Source organism: Schistocerca americana, chromosome 5 (assembly GCF_021461395.2).
Source record: "Schistocerca americana isolate TAMUIC-IGC-003095 chromosome 5, iqSchAmer2.1, whole genome shotgun sequence".
NCBI lineage: Eukaryota > Metazoa > Arthropoda > Insecta > Orthoptera > Acrididae > Schistocerca > Schistocerca americana.
In genome coordinates, this window is record NC_060123.1 from 598,902,486 (window position 1) to 598,913,309 (window position 10,824).

General features: G+C 47.6%; 1 non-coding gene across 1 annotated transcript; it reads right to left on the bottom strand.

Annotated features, from left to right (window-relative positions):
* Positions 1–10,534: 10,534 nt before the first annotated feature.
* On the bottom strand, positions 10,535–10,608 carry Trnat-ggu. The gene has a single exon. It is a non-coding gene; the product is annotated as a tRNA-Thr (tRNA).
* Positions 10,609–10,824: the final 216 nt, after the last annotated feature.

Genomic DNA, 10,824 nt, shown 5'->3' on the forward strand with positions numbered 1-10,824 from the left:
CCATTGCAGGCTGTTAACGAAGGTACGACCATATGGAATAAGTTCACAAATATGTGAGTGGCTATAAGACTTCATAAATAAGACATGTACATCAGAGACAATCGTGTTGTTAGGAGTCCCCCAGGGAAGTGTGATAGCACCGCTGTTGTTCTTTGTATACATAAATGGTTGCTTACCGGAGAGGGTGGCAGCAATCTACAGTTGTTTGCTGATGATGCCGTGGTGTACGGTAAGGTGTCAATGTTGAGTGACAGTAGGAAGATACAAGACAACTTAGACCAAATCTCCAATTAGTGTGATGAATGATAGGTAGCCCTAAATGTTGAAAAATTTGAAGTTAACGTGGATGAGTAGGAAGATCAAACCTGTGATGTTCGGATACAGAATTATTAGTCTCCAGCTTGACACAGCCAAGTCGTTTAAATATCTGGGCGTAACGTTGCAATTAGATTAGGAAACGAGTCACTTGAAGTAGTAAAGGAGTTTTGCTATTTGGGGAGCAAAATAACTGATGATGGTCGAAGTAGAGAAGATATAAAATGTAGACTGGTAATGGTAAGGAAAGCGTTTCTGAAGAAGAGGAATTTGTTAACATATAGATTTAAGTGTCAGAAAGTCGTTTCTGAAAGTATTTGTATGGAGTTTAGCCATGTATGGAAGTGAAACATGGACGATAAATAGTTTGGACAAGAAGAGAATAGAAGCTTTCGAAATGTGGTGCTACAGAAGAATGCTGAAGATTAGATTGGTAGATCACATAACTAATGATGAAGTATTGAATAGAATTGGGGAGAAAAGCAGTTTGAGGCACCAAAAGACAAAAAGAAGGGACCGGTTAGTAGGACATGTTCTGAGGCATCAAGGGATCATCAATTTAGTATTGGAAGGCAGCGTGGAGGGTCAAAATCGTAGAGGGAGACCAAGAGATGAATACACTAAACAGATTCAGAAGGATGTAGGTTGCAGTAAGTACTGGGAGATGAAGAAGCTTGCACAGGTTAGGGTAACATGGAGAGCTGCATCAATCCAGTCTCAGGACTGAAGACTACAACAACAACAACAACGTTGCAAGGCGACGTGATATGGAACGAGCATGTGAGAACTGTGGTAGGGAAGAGGAATGGTCGACTTCGTTTTAGTGGGAGAATTTTAGGAGAGAGTGGTTCATCTTTTAAAGAGACCGCATATAGGACACTGGTGCGACATATTCTGGAGTACTACTCAAGTGTTTGGGATCCGCACCAGATCGTATTGAAGGAAGACATCGAAACAATTCAGCGGCGGGCTGCTAGATTTTTTACCGCTAGGTTACAACACATAAGTTTTACAGAGACGCTTCGGGAACCAATGGGAAACCCTGAAGGGTAGACAACGTTCTTTTCGAGAAACGCTACTGAGAAATGCAGAATGAGATTTTCACTCTGCAGCGGAGTGTGCGCTAATATGAAACATCCTGGCAGATTAAAACTGCGTTCCGGACCGAGACTCGAACTCGGGACATTTTCCTTTCGCGGCCAAGTTCGCAGAAGAGCTTCTATGAAGTTTGGAAGATGGGAGACGAGGTACTGGCGGAACTGAAGCTGTGAGGACAGGTCGTGAGTCGTGCTTGGGTAGCTCAGTTGGTAGAACACTTGCCCGCGAAAGGCAAAGCTCCCGAGTCGAGTTCGAGTCTCTGTCCGGCACACACTTGTAATCTGCTAGGAAGTTTCACTACTGAGAATGATTTCAGAACCGGCATTTGAGGCTGACTGCCGAACGGTTCTACTGCCGCCAACATACATTTCGCGTAAGGACCACGAAGATGAGACACAAGAAATAAGGCTCATACGGAGGCATGTACGCAGACGTTTTTCCCTCACTCCGTTTGCGAGTGAAACGAGAAAGGGAATGGTTAATGGCACGGTGGCTTACGGAGTGTCTAGATAGATGTAGTTGTAGAAGTCTTCGGGAAACAGTGGTGATGATGAATCTGTGACGTTTCTTTCGCCCGTCCTCGAAGTATTTCTCGAACTCACATCGTCAGTTTGTACAGTCTTAACTGTGTTGCGGTACGGATCCCAGACAGGCCACGGCAGCCACCTGCGTAATTTTACGGCTCGCCTCTGTAGTAATGCTGGCGAAGTGTCCTGTAGTGCAGAGCTGTACGGTAGCACTGGGCTGCATTGCCACATTCTGTAGCATAAAGCACCGTGTCACAGCCAGCTATGTGACGCGATCCCAGCTCCAGTCACAACACATCCAGCCCAGTAAAATACATAGACCTCATACTAAAATACCGCGAGAAAAGCATGCTTGAATATAAATGCAGATGCTAGCCACGCCTGCAGTTCCGCTGTTGTATTTGACCACGAACGGCACTACATTTACATCTATATCTACCCGGATAAAGAGCAAATTACATTTAAGTGCCTGGCTGAGGGTTCATCGAACTACCTTCACAATTCCCTACTATTCTAATCTAGTACAGCGCGCGGAAAGGACGAACACCTGTATCTTTCCGTGCGAGCTCTAATTTCCGTTATTTGATAGTCGTGATCTTTCCTCCCTATGTAGGTCGGAGTCAAAAAAATACTTTCGCATTGAAAGGAGAAAGTTGCTGATTGGAATTTCATGAGAAGATTCCTATGCCTTTGTTTTAATTATGTCCATCCCAAATCTTGTATGATTTCACTGACACTCTCTGCCCTATTTCGCGATAATACGAAACGTGCTGCCCTTCTTTGAAATTTTTCGATGTACTCCGTCAGTTCTATCTGCTAAGGATTCCACGCCGAGGAGCGGTATTCTAAAAGAGGACGGACAAGCGTATTATAGGCAGTCTCTTTAGTAGATCTGTTACATTTTCTGAGTGTCCTCCCAATAAAACGCAGTCTTTGGTTAGCTTTCCCCGCAACGTTTTCTACGTGTTCCTTCCAATTTAAGTTGTTCGTAATTGTAATTCCTAGGTATTTAGTTGAATTTACGCCTTTTAGATTCGATTGATTTATAGTGTAACCAAAGTTTAACGGATTTTTTTTTGCACCCATGTGGATAACATCACACTTTTCGTTATTTAAGGTCAGTTTCCAATTTTCGCACAATACAGATATATTTTCTAAATCGTTTTGCAATTTATTTTGATCCTCTGATGAATTTACTAGAGGACAAACGACAGCGTCACCTTCAAACAGCTTAAGGCAGCTGCTCAAATCGTCTCCCAAATCGTTTATATAGATAAGGAACAGCAAAGGGCCTATAACACTACCCTGGGAAACTCCAGAAATCACAACTGTTCTACTTAATGGCTTTCCGTCTATTACAACGAACTGTGACCTCTCTGACAGCAAATCACGAATACCGCCACATAACTGAGACGATATTCCATAGGCACGCAATTTCACTAAAAGCCGCTTGTGTGGTACAGTGTCGAAAGCCTTCCGGAAATCTAGAAATACAAAATCCATTTCAAAAACATTGTCAATAGCACTAAAGACTTCGTACGAGTAAAGAGCTACTTGTGTTTCACATGAACGATGTTTTCTAAACCCATGTTGTTTGTGTGTCAATAGACCGTTTTCTTCGAGATAATTCATAAGGTTCGAACACCATATATGTTCAATAATCCTGCTGCATATCGACGTTAATGATATGAGAGTGAGATTTAATCGATTACTTCTACCACCTTTCTTGAATATTGGTGTGACCTGTGGTGTGACTCATTCGTCGAACGAACGGTTGTATATGATTGTTGAGTATGGATCTATTGCATCAGCATACCCTGAAAGGAACCTAATTGGTATACAGTCTGGACCAGAAGACTTGCTTTTATTAAGTGATTAAGTGATTGCTTTTATTAAGTGATTATGCTTCAGCACTCCGAGGTTATTTACTTCTATGTTACTCATGTTGGCAGCTGTTCTTGATTTTAATTGTGGAATTTTTACTTCCTCTTCTTCCTTGGTGAAAGAAATTCGGAAGGCTGTGTTTAGTAACTCATCTTTAGCGGTACTGTCTTCGATAGTATCTCCATCGCAATCAAGCAGAGAACGCATTGATTGTGTTTTGCCGCTGTGCACCTGTGCAATGTCCTCAATACTTTGCAATGGTTAGTCGTAGAGAGAACAGTGCTGTGTATAGTTGCGAGTGCCTTATGCCAGAGCTAAGTGAATTAGGACGTGCGCAAATTGATGGTGCTGGTACTATGTTTGCTCTCGTAACCGAGGCAGCCGAATGTCTGGTGTTCCAAGAGACACGGTATCAAAGTTATATACCGCTCACGAGGAAAGCGAAAAAACATCATCTGCTGTCGCAACGCAGACGAAATTATACGCTGAGTTATCGTGACAGGTAGTCGTTGAAGAAAATTGTGATAAAAACTAAGAGGACTCAGGTGCAAAGTCACTGCAGAGCTAACGGTCACACCCGTGAACCCTGTCAGCGGCAAAACTACACTAAAAGACATAAAGATAGTAACTGTTTCGAAAGAACAGATACCAATGATGACAATGCAGCTTCTCTAGAAAGAAATAATTAATTAATCGAAACCCTTAGCTGCCAACAGGTATTGTGGATGTACCTCAATGGGGACAGTTGAAAATGTGTGGCCCGACCGGGACTCGAACCCGGCATCTCCTGCTTACCTGGCAGACGCTCTATCCATCTTTTTTTTTTATTTTTTTTTTACGCTACCCCCTTTTTGGACCACTTTTTTCCCTTAAAAAGCCCCTTAGGAAAATGGAACTAAAAAAAATAAATAAATAAAAAATAAAAAATAAAAAAATAAAAAACACCTAAGTGCCACCGCCACTTGTCATCCTATAACAAAAAAATCTGATCCACTTCAGGCGTTGGCTCCTGAGTAAACCCACCCCAGAGAGCTGCCTACAGACCAGGGGAAGTATGGGAATCAAGGTTAGGGCTATTCGTTGCCACTTTTTCTTATTTTTTTTATATGATTACATTTAGGGAGCGTGTACAAATGAGAATTCTAGTAACTAAGTGTTACAAGTAAGTGTTACAACAACAAAGGTGGCATAAAAGAGTAATCAAAAAAATAAAAATATAAACCACTGATGTAATTCTAACTAAAAGGTTCTTCAATAATGTAACTGGTTCCACTTGGAGCCTTGCCATCGTTATCTGAAATCTCCAATAGCGCCTTTGAAGGGCATCTGCAACGGCGGCATTCTGCTTCGCTAGTGCCTCAAGGAAAACAGTATCCTTGCAGCAGCTTGTCTCTTCCTTTGGTCGTGGCTGACAAGGCAGAACGTTGAGCCGTTAGTGTGATGCGGCACAGCACATTAACCACAGCCTGGCACTCCCCAGCTGAGTGGGGGGTTAACGAAAACGCTGCGTAAATAATTTGCGAAGAGCGTACGGTATTTCGGTGTGCGTTCGAGGGCATTGTGAGCATTTTGTAGGAACCACCAGTAATCAAGCTGCTCTTTCTCTCCGTCGCTAAAGATGTAGGCGACGGTAAGTCCCTTGAACCATGTAAGCGCATGATATTTTGCAGCCGGAAAGTAAGTTTCATCGGGACAGAGTAGGGTCTGCGGGTCAATCATATCAGGTGTGACCCGGAGGTAACAAGCCAGTATCTTCTGTGTTATTCGCCAAACTCCTGACGATGATGCGCAAGTAAAACGATGTTCATCGGTATCCAAAAGGTGACAATCTGGGCAATAAGGGGAATCTGCCAGTCCAATAGTGTGAAGTCGCTGGCGTGTGGCATATTTTTTGTTGGCGATCTGATACCACTTCGAACGCACCGTGGATGACAGAAAGTGGTGGTGTATCGTTTTCCACACTCTTGGCCAGTGAACCGTAGGGTACTTGTTTTCCACCACGTTATGGTGAACAGCACGCAGAAGGTTGGTATAAAAATCTTTCGCCTTCGGTGGACGTGTGGCGGAGAGGTTCAAGCTGACATAGCTGTAATCAAGAATGAAGGTCGACACATGGGAGAGCTGTGGTGCGACGTGCGCAACCGACACCGGCGGGACGTTAGAGGCTGGCATCAGAACCTGTAGTAAACGACCCGTGAGAGAGGTATATTGACTTTTCCATCGTTTCCTCATGTTGCTCATGTAAAGGGCAGCTGCTCTCGCCCTGACGTTGACCAATCCCAGCCCTCCTTTGTGCACTGGGAGGGTAAGAGTGTCGTATCGTACTTTAAAGATATGACATGCGGAAACGTAGTAACTGAAGGCCGCCTGAAGCCGGCGACCTATCTGCAGCGGTAGTGGGAGGACCTGTGCCACGTGGTTGAGTTTGGATGCTATGTGGAGGTTCAAGTATTCAACACGTTGTAGCTGATTCAAGTCCCGGAGCAGGTTCTGTCGCACCATTGCGCGTATGATCTGTAAGAACCGTCGGTAGTTTGCTGCAGCTGTTTTACGTACATCTTTCTTGAACGTGATGCCCAAATATCGCAGATCAGAAACTGGTGGGAGGGGAGCGAGGGCTTCCGGTCCGAGACCACGCCCAATGCCCAACGCCGCCGACTTGTTGATGTTCAGAAGACTGCCTGCGGCCTGTCCGTATCGCTCAATCCAGGTTAGTACGCTTTGAACTTCCTCATTGGAACGAACCAGCAGTAGCAGGTCGTCAGCGTATGTCCTATAGCGAAAGGTGACGTCCCGCAGCGTGATACCAGATAGGCGGTGGGTAAGGCCCCCTAGGAGTGGCTCGAGTGCGATTGCATAAAGGTAGGTAGAAAGGGGACAACCCTGTCGTAGAGACCTCTTAATGGGTACTGGTCCTACCGTCCTTCCATTGACCTGGACGTGTGAGCTGGCTGCGGTCCAAAGACGCCGTAGGGTGTCGATGAGGCCCGGGGGGAATCCCATACAGTCCATCACTCGTAGGAGGAAGTTGTGGTGCACTCTATCAAAGGCGCGGTTGAAATCGACGGAGACGATCGACGCTCTCAGACGGCACGCAGAAGCGATCGCTATTAAGTCCCTGCAGTCACCAGTGGCCATGTGTATGTTGGCTTCTCCCCCCTGCGACGTCTGTTCTGGAGCGAGGATCATCGGCAAAGTCGTCTTAATACGGCTCGCCATAATCCTGGTGAAAATCTTGTAATCGGCGTTCAACATTGTAAGTGGCCGATAGTCGTTAATCGATAGCCCTCCACCTGGCTTGTGTACTGGTATGAGGAGACCTTCTACAAACGCTGGCGGCACGACACAGTCTGGAGACATAAGTTCGCGGAACATTATAACCCAGCGAGGCATCATGATGTCACGGAAAGTCCGGTAGAATTCGATGGGCAATCCATCGGGTCCAGGAGATTTATTGGCCGCACCTTTGTCCACGGCGTCTTCGACTTCTTCGAGTGAGATTTCCTCTGTTAGTGCATTCACGGTAGCCTCGTCGTTAGTACGTGTTATCTGCTGTAACACTTCAGTAGTGGCCTCGTCAATGACGGTTCTTTCCTTGTAAAGATGACGAAAATGATCCTCCACCGCCTTTACTATGGTTACTTGGGTCGTACATAAGCGACCGTCGTGTGTCCTGAGTTGTGTGATTAAATGTTGACGTTGTCGGCGCTTATCCGCCACAACGTGGTGCATAGTGGGTTCCTCTGCAACCGTTCGGTCGTGCCGTCGCGAGCGGACTACTGCACCTTCTAGTCGACGCTTCGTCAATGATAGTATGTGAGCCTTGAGGCTGATTCGGTCATGTTGTCTCTCCGGGGAAGGGGGTAAGGCGTCGAGGTCCCTGAGTGCCGCGTAGTAAAAATCGAGGGTCTGTCGATGCCACGCAGTAACGTCCTTGCCATATCGCATAAGGGTCCTTCGGATTGCTGGTTTGGCACAGAGGAGCCACCACTCCAGGGTCGAAGTGTATCGTGGGTGGCGGCGTTCACAGTCAGTCCACGTTGCCGCAACTTGCCGACGGCAATCCAGGTCCTGGAGATGAGTTATGTTGAGCTTCCAAAAGCCATTGCTGCGCCAGACTTGTTGGGGGCGTAGGTGTATAGTGCAGATATAGGCACTGTGATCGGAATAGGCTTGAGGCCATAATTAGGCGTCCACCACACCTTGTGTGAGATCTTGTGACACATATATGCGGTCAAGTCGGCTGGCCGAATGACTGGTAAGATGAGTGTGGCCAGAGCGGTTACCGTGGACTTTTTCCCACGTGTCGCACAAGTGAAGTTCTTGGATCATCGCACCCAGTTCCGGACAAGGCATGTAATGCGGGATTTGGTCCTTGGGGTGAAGTACGCAATTAAAATCGCCGGCGAAGACGCTGTGGTCGTATCGTCCAAGGAAAAGGGGAGCGACATCTGTGGAGTAGAATCTGGCGCGGTCGTGACGTCTTGTGGTACCCGACGGCGCGTAAACATTAATGAATCGGGTGTTGAGTGCCGTAAATGCTATTCCTCGCGCGGAGGGAAGAAACGTGACGTCGGTAACTTCAATACCTTCACGCACTAATATCGCCAATCCGGTGTCTGCAGGGCTACCGGGCGTCACATGTGTGGCGTAACCGTAAAAGTGCGGGAGTGCAGTCGTTTTCACTTCTTGTAGGAAAGCAAAGTCAACTCCCATGGCTCGTATGGTTTCTTTCAAAAGTTGGATCTTGACAGGAGAACTGATCATGTTGATATTCATTGTCGCCAGGCGGTAAGCCTGGCAACGCGTTGTTTGGGCGAGGTTATCCATGTTGAAGTTGGAGAGAAGCGAACATCGGAAGTAATGTCGCCCCCCGCCAAACGCGGTCCTCCCTGTGCTGCTTATGCTGCATGATCCGGCGGCGCCTCAGCTGGCCGCGGGTCGGGATCTTGTGTCTCGACGTCCTCGGCCCACGAAGCGGGCGCGGATGTCTGTTCATGTTCCATAGCCTCGGAATGGTTGGTAGTAAGGGACCGGGCGACTTCGCTGCCTGCACTGGTACCTTCCCGCTGCTCACTGTTTCTGTCAATGGGCTGATGTTCGAAAGCTGCATGTTTTTCTGTCTGTTCTGCAAGGTTGGAGTCAGTGGAAACAGCCCCAGCTTCGCGGCTGGCTTCTTGAGGGGTCAGTTGTTCTTCCCCGGCCGAATGCGAACCGCTGTGTTCCGACACGGTCCGACGACGGCGCTTTCGGCGTTTCGGTGATCGCTGTTTCCGTACATGGCCTTCATTGTCAGAAGACGGCACTGACTCACGCTCCGCCGGAACAAACGCTTCGGTCGGTACAATAAGGGAATCAATTGCCATCTTGCCGGCGTCAATGTCTGTCGCGTTCGGTAGCTCCAGATTCGTAGTACTATTTTCCACCACTGGCCAGGTCGGCGGATCGTCCAGGTTTTTGTCCGTGGAAAGTGATTATTGTACCGCTGAAGCGGTCGGCCGTGTCTGTTGTGTGGAGAACGTCGTGAGCGCCGCCGCGTAAGTCACGGGTAGAACAGTCTTCGCCGCTGGTGGTGCAACGTCCTTCGGTGGGAGTTGTGTGATCCGACGCTGGAGACACTCGGAACGAAGGTGTCCTTCTTTGCCGCATCCGGAACACGTCTTCGGCTGGCCGTCATAAATAACTATGGCCCGGCATCCTCCTATCTGTAGATAGGATGGCACGTGTCGTTGGAGATCTATGCGCACTTGGCGTACTCCATTGAGTACGGGATACGTCTTAAACTGGGTCCATTTTTCAGCCACGTGTTCGTGTACCGTGCCGTAGGGGCGGAGCGCCGCTACAACTTCTGCCGCCGGGAGTTCAAATGGAAGTTCGATTATGCGGATAGTCCGCAGTCCCACTGCGGCATGGCCAACCTCGACGTTGCCAACATTGCCATCTGCGTGGCAGAAGCGGAGTTCTTGTTTCATCTCACGAAGCACCTTGTCGCATGTAGTTTCGTTTATGAGCTTTACATAGACCGTGCTACTGACGAGCGAAAAGTGAATGCCGACAATGTCGGCAGCCGGGATCTTGGCTTCCTCTTTTAAAAAGCGTTCGACTTCGAACGCCTTTGGTCGGGTAAAGTCGTTCCGAAATGTGAATTTCAAGGTTGATCTTCTGTATTGGTTTGCCATGGTCTTGTAGCGCTACGGCGTCACGTTAGCGTCGGCCGAAGAAAGTAAACAAGGCGCGCGGGCTCTCTCTGACAGCGGAGAGCACACACCGCACGTCTGCTTCGCTCGGCTGCGAGAGCCGCACTGCTACTATGTTTGCTCTCGTAACCGAGGCAGCCGAATGTCTGGTGTTCCAAGAGACACGGTATCAAAGTTATATACCGCTCACGAGGAAAGCGAAAAAACATCATCTGCTGTCGCAACGCAGACGAAATTATACGCTGAGTTATCGTGACAGGTAGTCGTTGAAGAAAATTGTGATAAAAACTAAGAGGACTCAGGTGCAAAGTCACTGCAGAGCTAACGGTCACACCCGTGAACCCTGTCAGCGGCAAAACTACACTAAAAGACATAAAGATAGTAACTGTTTCGAAAGAACAGATACCAATGATGACAATGCAGCTTCTCTAGAAAGAAATAATTAATTAATCGAAACCCTAAGCTGCCAACAGGTGTTGTGGATGTACCTCAATGGGGACAGTTGAAAATGTGTGCCCCGACCGGGACTCGAACCCGGCATCTCCTGCTTACCTGGCAGACGCTCTATCCATCTGAGCCACCGAGGACACAAATGAACAGCGCGACTGCAGGGACGTATCCCTTGCAGGTTTCCCGTGCGACCCATATTCCCAACTGCCCATAACCTACATTAGTAATGTTCCTAAAGGGTATTTGCCCTTTCACTCACTGCTCGGGCCAACTAAGGTGAGGATTCCCGTAAGAGTTCGGGCAAAGTGTGCGCATTTGCACAGAAGGAGGTCAATGGCCGTGTAGCCTTTAGC